We start from the raw sequence: 8,643 nt of genomic DNA, 5'->3' as shown, positions 1-8,643 counted from the left end.
AAAAATCGACTATCGAATTTTGGGCTTTTAAGCACTTTTTCTAACGTAAAATGAGCCGAGAAAAACGATGGCGCAAACCGCATCTCAATATCTCTAATAGATTCCGAGATATTTAACTTTGAAAATTGGGAAAAATGAGAAAAAATGAAAATCAACTATCCGAAACTTTGATCGGCCATAACTCCGTTATTTGCAGTCGTATCTGAATTTAAATCCCAAATTTGAAATCTGCGTAAAATTCTGCGTACACTGGTGTATAATAACTCAAGTTTACTCTAAAAAATAAGCGAGATATCGGTATGAGAAGTTTGGCCATAGTTTTAGTCATGAATTTTTGCGAAAATTTGCAACTTTCGACTATTGGAAAATCTAAAGACTATTTCTTATGTGAAAAATCGCGAGAAAAACGATGCCGCAAACCGCATTCGAATATCTCAAATAGTTTTCGAGATATCGAGCATGAATTGTTTGGAACCTTCAAAAATTTGGCCATCTGGCGACCACCCAAAAATTCAAACGGCCATAACTCAGTTATTTGTTATCCGATCTGAATTTAAATTCCAGATTTGGATTCAGCGTGAGATTCTGCGTAAAATGAGTCAAAATTTATTGAGTTTACCTACGAAATAAAGAAAGCATTGACCAAAAACTGTTTGGAAGTGGTCAGTTTGGGGTGATTTTCAATCACTATTTTTAATGTAAAAACAACGTTTAATACCTTTGTTTTATATATCATTCGAAAGAGGAGCTCGAAATCTATCTACTGGCCCAATTTGAGATCGATCAAGCAAACGGTTTACGAGTTATGGTCAAAAATAAAAAAATTGAAAAATTTTCATCGTTTGAGTCGCAATTTTTTTTCTCAAAAAATCGACTATCGAATTTTGGGCTTTTAAGCACTTTTTCTAACGTAAAATGAGCCGAGAAAAACGATGGCGCAAACCGCATCTCAATATCTCTAATAGATTCCGAGATATTTAACTTTGAAAATTGGGAAAAATGAGAAAAAATGAAAATCAACTATCCGAAACTTTGATCGGCCATAACTCCGTTATTTGCAGTCGTATCTGAATTTAAATCCCAGATTTGAAATCTGCGTAAAATTCTGCGTACACTGGTGTATAATAACTCAAGTTTACTCTAAAAAATAAGCGAGATATCGGTATGAGAAGTTTGGCCATAGTTTTAGTCATGAATTTTTGCGAAAATTTGTAACTTTCGACTATTGGAAAATCTAAAGACTATTTCTTATGTGAAAAATCGCGAGAAAAACGATGCCGCAAACCGCATTCGAATATCTCAACTAGTTTTCGAGATATCGAGAATGAATTGTTTGGAACCTTCAAAAATTTGGCCATCTGGCGACCACCCAAAAATTCAAACGGCCATAACTCAGTTATTTGTTATCCGATCTGAATTTAAATTCCAGATTTGGATTCAGCGTGAGATTCTGCGTAAAATGTGTCAAAATTTATTGAGTTTACCTACGAAATAAAGAAAGCATTGACCAAAAACTGTTTGGAAGTGGTCATTTTGGGGTGATTTTCAATCACTATTTTTAATGTAAAAACGACGTTTAATACCTTTGTATTATACATCATTCGAAAGAGGAGCTCGAAATCTATCGACTGGCTCAATTTGAGATCGATCAAACAAACGGTTTACGAGTTATGGTCAAAAATAAAAAAATTGAAAAATTTTCATCGTTTGAGTCGCAATTTTTTTTCTCAAAAAATCGACTATCGAATTTTGGGCTTTTAAGCACTTTTTCTAACGTAAAATGAGCCGAGAAAAACGATGGCGCAAACCGCATCTCAATATCTCTAATAGTTTCCGAGATATTTAACTTTGAAAATTGGGAAAAATGAGAAAAAATGAAAATCAACTATCCGAAACTTTGATCGGCCATAACTCGGTTATTTGTTGTCGGATCTGAATTTAAATCCCGGATTTTAAGTTTACTCTAAAAAATAAGCGAGATATCGATATGAGAAGTTTGACCATAGTTTTGGTCATGAATTTTTGTGAAAATTTGCAACTTTCGACTATTGGAAAATCTAAAAACTATTTCTTACGTAAAAAATCGCGTGAAAAACAATGGCGCAAACCGCATTCCAATATCTGAAATAGTTTCCGAGATATCGAGCACGAATTGTTTTGAACCGTCAAAAATTTGGCCCTCTAGCGACAACCCAAAAAAGAAAGAAAAAAATCCTACCTTGTTGGATCCAACGTCGCCATCGTCTTCGCACACGGACTTACTGCAATAGAAATTTTTTTTTAGAAATTTGGCCAACGATTTCAAGCCAGCAGTTAACTTACCCTTTAATCCTGATCCCTAAGTGGTATCGTCGCGCTCCTACCACTGCATCCCCCTCCAGGAAGCAGGAACCAGGAACCACTCACTCACTTTGTTTTAAAAACGATGTTAGTTTTATTATTATGACACTACTGAAACTGAACTGATCTATCTCGCGCACTAAAAATTTCGGCACTCGAAATCAATGGTGGAAACTGAAAAAAAAAGAGAAAGTTTGAATAGATAAAAAGATTAACATCGAAGAGATAAAATGTCAGAAATTCTAGTCGACAAATATGCAGAATAGGAAAAATAAATTAAATCTGAGTGACTCCCCCCCATTTTGAGTCCCACAATACACCCCTTTCGCGAACACAGACACCGTAATATTCATTTAAAAACACTAGTTTTTAGAATTACTAAATTTTCCCAAATTTTATAGCTGTAGCACTAATAGTACAAGTCCTACCTTTAAACCCTGGCAATCACTAAACTACAATAAAATAAATTTCGAGCCACCGTAGCACGACGTCTTTCTTACACAAAACTCGGAGTACAACTAAATAAACGATGACTTTACGGGGGTTATTAAATAATGATTATTTAACTCTTTTTTTTGGAAAAAAATTTCTAGCATTTTATTTGTAATTGATTTGTCCTTTCACTAATTAGGAACAATGCAGCTCAGTTAGTTACGTATTCTGCATTAAAAAAACAGGACTAAAACGTACGGAAAAATATCACACAGCCATTCAAAATTATTTCTCCTTATTGAAAATCTATCAATTTCGTTATTAATTCGCCTCGCGTTTTCAAAAGACATTTCATCCCAAGACTGGCGGAAAATCCCGTTTCGGCAATATTAAAACTATCAAATGGAAATTTACTAAAGAATGCGACGCAATTTTTGTTAAAACACTTCCTTCCCTTACATTAAAAACATGTACCGGGTGTCCCAGCGATTGCTGAACATAGGGAAATAACATGGGAAAATGAATTTTATTTTTTTCCTGCTCTCTCGACCCTCCAAATTGAATTTGGTCAGTGGTGGATTATTCTTTGAATGATTCTTAATCAGACTGTAATTTTTTTAATTCGATGCTTTTACGGCATTATTCAAAAAAAAACAAATTAAAAACGGTTAATTTTGAATTTCCCGCCGGAATGTCGGCACATTTGAAATTGAAAATTTGTCATTATGACAGCAGAGTTAATCACCGTGAGTCCAAACTAACCTCACTTTTTAAAGATTTGGAGGATTAACAACGATGTCTAACGTTTCAAAACTCTTGTTCTAAGCTTAAATTGTTAATTTCTGACGTAGATAACTTCAATCTGTGCAAAAATATGGTTAAAATTTGACAAAATGTTGCGAGAACTTTGAACTCTTATTAAAAACAAAAACATGTTTGGCTGTGTTCTTCTGTTTGACAGTCTCAGCCATATATTTTTTGTCGTTTCAAAAATGCATTTGGACTCTTGGTGAAGCAAATAATCCGTTAACAGAGCGTCTGACAAATGAGTGCATTTCAGTTGTAGCATAAATGCTGCTCATTCTATTTAGTTACAAACTTTGAAGATTGTTTTTAAAGCAACTTTACTATCTATTACTTTACTTTACTTACTTTACTATTATTTTGAAACGTTAGACATCGTTGTTAGTCCTCCAAAACGAGTCTCCAAATCTTTAAAAAGTGAGGTTAGGTTGGACTCACGGTGATTAACTCGGCTGTCACAATGACAAATATTCAATTTCAAATGTACCGACATTCCGGCGGGAACTTTAAAATTCACCGTTTTTAATTTGTTTTTTTTTAATAATGCCGTAAAAGCATGAAATTTAAAAAAATACGGTCTGATTGAGAATCATTCAAAGAATGATCCACCCCTGACCAAATTCAATTTGGAAGTTCGAGAGAGCAGGAAAAAAATAAAATTCATTTTCCCATGTTATTTCCCTATGTTCAGCAGTCTCTGGAACACCCGGTATTTAAAGTGCTTTGCAATAATCAGATTTTATAATAACACATTGACCCAAATTTCGAATTTTTCAAACACGTCTTTTTTAAACGAAACTACAAACACGCCTGTAATGATCTGTAACCCAATTCCGCCAAAATTCAAATGAACCGCCAAACTCGAGAACCGCGAACTTTAAAATAAATAAAACGGCCGAAAACCGTGATCGTCTGAAACGGCTAGGACCTACGTTGTGTTGTGAAGGCGGATGTTCATTAGATACAAAGCAGTGCATCGTCTTTTAGGAAGAGCGTACCAACACAAAAAAATAAAAATACACCAGACCAAATGTGGTTTAACTTGTTTTATTCAAACTTTAGAAGTTTGAATGGTTTTGATTTAAATTTTACAGCTACGTGTCCATTCTTAACATTTCAAGAAATACAAGCATTTGAACAGACGATTTGATCATGTTACAAAATACTTAATAATTTTTAATCTCAAAGGAAGTCACTTTACAAAGAAACGTTTCGGTACAAAGATGCAATAAACAAATTAACGGAAAGTGAATTACATCAAAAAAACTACAAAAATCTCCCATTCTCTCTGTTGTGAGTGTGATCAAACTACAAAAATGATTGAAAACAAAATAACAATGAAAAACAACACACAATTTACCAAGTAGACATGTACAAACAATTTATCAATAAACATTAATAAAAGATAATTATTTTCAAAGGCGACAGACAGAAACAGGACGAGATTATGTTTTCGGAAGACCCGAAGACAATTTTTCCTATTCCGCAACATACAGGCGGTGTGTTATCGAGAGTACTAACAAATTATGGCCAGATTAAGAGTAACCAACATCACCCGCGGAAGACCCGCTAGTTAGGTGAACCCTGACTACCCCGAGAGTCCCACGTAACAAGCTTCCAGCACTGGAGGGTTTTCGAAAGTCAAAAATCAAAGTTTAATTTTGAATTGATCACACTCTAAAAGAATGTACTAACATTAACGCGAGAGGCTGTTTGTTATGTTGTGTCTTTTGTGACGAAAAAAGTCTAAGCATCTAAGAAATCAAGGGACATACATAAAATACATAAACATATAAATTTTCAGTTTCGATAAAATACAATGGAAGAGAAAGTCGTGGACTTTAGGAAAAATGTACTCGTTTTTGTTCACAAATGACACAGAGTGATCCAAAAAGACATTCCCAGTTAATTTCATGTATTTCACAATTTCTTTAAAATCCTATTCTATTTTTAATCCTTCGAACTCAACAGTATAAATTCCTTGAACTGAATCGAATAAAAATTCCAGTTCCCAAAACTATCAGGTTTCCACGAATCTAAACTGCTTGTGCACGTGGCTTATCGGACGGTGGGCGAACACTGGTTGAATCCAGACGCTTACGTCAGCGGAAAAAAAACGCGTTACTTTAGAATTGTAGGGAAAATAACTACTTTACATGAATCCGGGGTGACTTCCTTCTTCAGACAACAAATGACAAAAATTATTACATACCAAAAGGTGACAACGCACAAGCGCTTCTACAAGGGGCTCTAAAATAACACCACACTCCCGTTAAAATTAATGGGTAAAAAAAAATTGTTTAAAAGATTTTAACAAACAAAAAATTAAAAAAAAAACAAAAATGAAAAATTAGAACAAAATAGCGATTAACATTAACACTGTGAAAAATATGGCGAAACGCACTCGATAGCACAACACCTTAGTACTCCCGAACTCGTAACAAGAATGAATCGCCTCCGGCGTCGCCCGCCTCCTCCGCTGCGGCGGTGGTGAACTCCCAAGTCCACCAACTTCTTAACGCAAAAATTCCTGCGGTCGTTGTGGCGCGAAAAGTTTGAAATTTGAATTCGAAGTGAGACACTACACGCCTAAAGAATAAATAATGAGCACTAATTTCACTATGCAACAAAATTTAAACATTTGGTTTTCGCTGGGGCGTTAATTTTAAGTCCTTCTTAAGTATGCAATAAGACGTCAGGGTCACATTAGGATTTATAGCGAATTTGTCATACATACTTCCTCCAGAAAGAAAATCAATCGAGGCATATTTCAACAAAGGTCTATTAGTGTGAACCTTTTTTCATATAATTGAACTTGAAATTGGCCAAAATATTCGCGAAGTTTTCAATATTGTTATCCAACTCTTTTTTTGCCAAAAAAAACAATTGTTTGTCAGTGGTGCGGTACTGCTCAACTTGTCTGCCCTTCAACTAATTAAGTAATTGAAGGATAAAATGAATACATAAGACCTAAGTGAATTCCAGCACTATGGCGTGAGACGACTATGGAAATTTTTACGACGATTATGAAGTTGAGTTTCATATGTGCTTTCAAATAAAATTTAAATCTCAAAATTAATATTGAGCGGTTAATTTTGAGAAGAATGTTTCCGTTTCAATAAAAAAATTTCAAAATTCTGAAAGCAATCTTCAAATTTTGTTTGCCATATCCAACAGTCAAACACAAATCCTAGATAAACATTTGTAAGAACCAAAAAAGTCTAAATGTACCTAACTTCCTTTAAAATCCGATTATTACTAAACATGAACACTCTGTATATTAAACAACTTTTGTTAACGCTAACAAACTGAAAAAATGAACAACGTTTCACCCAACGTTTCTATGAATTGAAAACTCTCCAAAATGTCTATAAATGAATATGATGGGCTAGTACTTTACCTTACAAGATATTTTATCAGAGTAGCAAATTTCCGAAACGACCGTCTTTATCAAAAGTCGAAACACAACTGATTCCAATAAAGAGATTAATACCTACGTAATTTCCTAATTGCTTATCTTATAACTTTTTTCTTGAGCGAACAAAAAATAATCAGGTAGTGCTATTGCCATAACCGAGGGAAATGAATGGACAAGGTCGAGTTCCAATATAAATCCAAATATACAGTGTCCGAACGATTTGTAGACGAAACTGATTTTGCAACTTTCTGTGTCCTTCGTTCTACAATTTTGCAATTTGACAGTTACAGAACTTAAAAATAGTAAGTTCCCCAAATTTCAGAACTGTAGCATTAAAATTACCAAAATTATGAAATTTAGTCAAGGATGTGGAAACTTTTGCTTGTCTCAAAAATTAAAATTTCTAAAATATGTGTCATTGCGGCGCAAAAATAGTCACTTCCCCAAATTTCATAGCTGTAGCAATAAAACTACCAAAATTACGGATTTTGCTATACTAGAGCACGTGACCATCAATGCTCTCGTCTAAAGTTGGCAGCAAATCTGTGTTTTTGGCTGTACAATTTTGAAATTTAATAGTCAATATACAAATAAAAAAAAATAACTTTCCCAAATTTCATACACTAAAATTACCAAAATTACGAATTAAATCAAAATCAACTCAAAAACCTTCGGTTAACCAATCCTTCTTTTGAAAAAAAATGTTCTATAGTTTCTTCATCAGATTAAGGCGTTAATACAACCAACGACTTAACCTCAAACATCGCAACATTCAATTTTCTATTAATCTTCTCCCCTAATAAAGAATTGATTTACCCTCAATAGTTTTTGTATATTTCCACAAGAATCTAGAGAAGCTACAAGAAAACTCTTCTTCTTTCTTGGTAAAAATGGACCAACCCGCTTTTGTTGGAAAAATCGTGAAATTTACCTTAATTTACACGGTTTTGGCTGGTGACCACGACTAAAATACTTGAAACACTTCCATGAATGTTTCAGAACACAAAATTTCACGTGGGAACACTAAAAACTTGTGTTTTTACGCGAAATTGGAGAGCCGGCCACTTATGTTAAAACAAATGACATCTTCCGAACTTACGACAGCTGCCGTCTGTCAAACTCTAGCGCGGGACTTTTGAAATTTGAAATTGGTAGAGTTGGAGTTGGAAATGAAAAGTCTACGTTTAGTTTAGGTTGCAGATAAGCACAAAGGTCACAAATTTTTATTGAAATCTTTCATTATTCTCCTGATGTTGATACGTACACAACCAGTTAACCTCAAAACTTGCTAAATTCAGTTTTTCTTCAATTTTATCTCTAAAGAATTTAAAGTCAGATTTTCACAAAAGAAATTTGAAAAATTTACACAGGAGGGTTGACTGATGGCAATGAGCGCCTACTTTTTTATAAGGTGTCTGCAATTTTTGATTGGTCTCAAAAATAAGCATTTCTAAAACCTCAAAAACTGCAACATTCAATTTTCTCTTAACCTTCTCCCTAATAAAGAATTGATTTACCCCCAATAATCTTTGAATATTTCCGCAAGAAACTGAAAAAACCATCTGGCTCTACAACAGAACTCTCCGTTCTTGGCTTTGTTGGAAAAATCGTAAAATTTACCTTAATTTACACGGTTTTGGCTGGTGACC

Source organism: Gnatocerus cornutus, chromosome 7 (genome assembly GCF_029298725.1).
Source record: "Gnatocerus cornutus isolate USDA-ARS CGAHR chromosome 7, icGnaCorn1.1, whole genome shotgun sequence".
NCBI lineage: Eukaryota > Metazoa > Arthropoda > Insecta > Coleoptera > Tenebrionidae > Gnatocerus > Gnatocerus cornutus.
Note: the sequence above shows the minus strand (reverse complement) of the source record.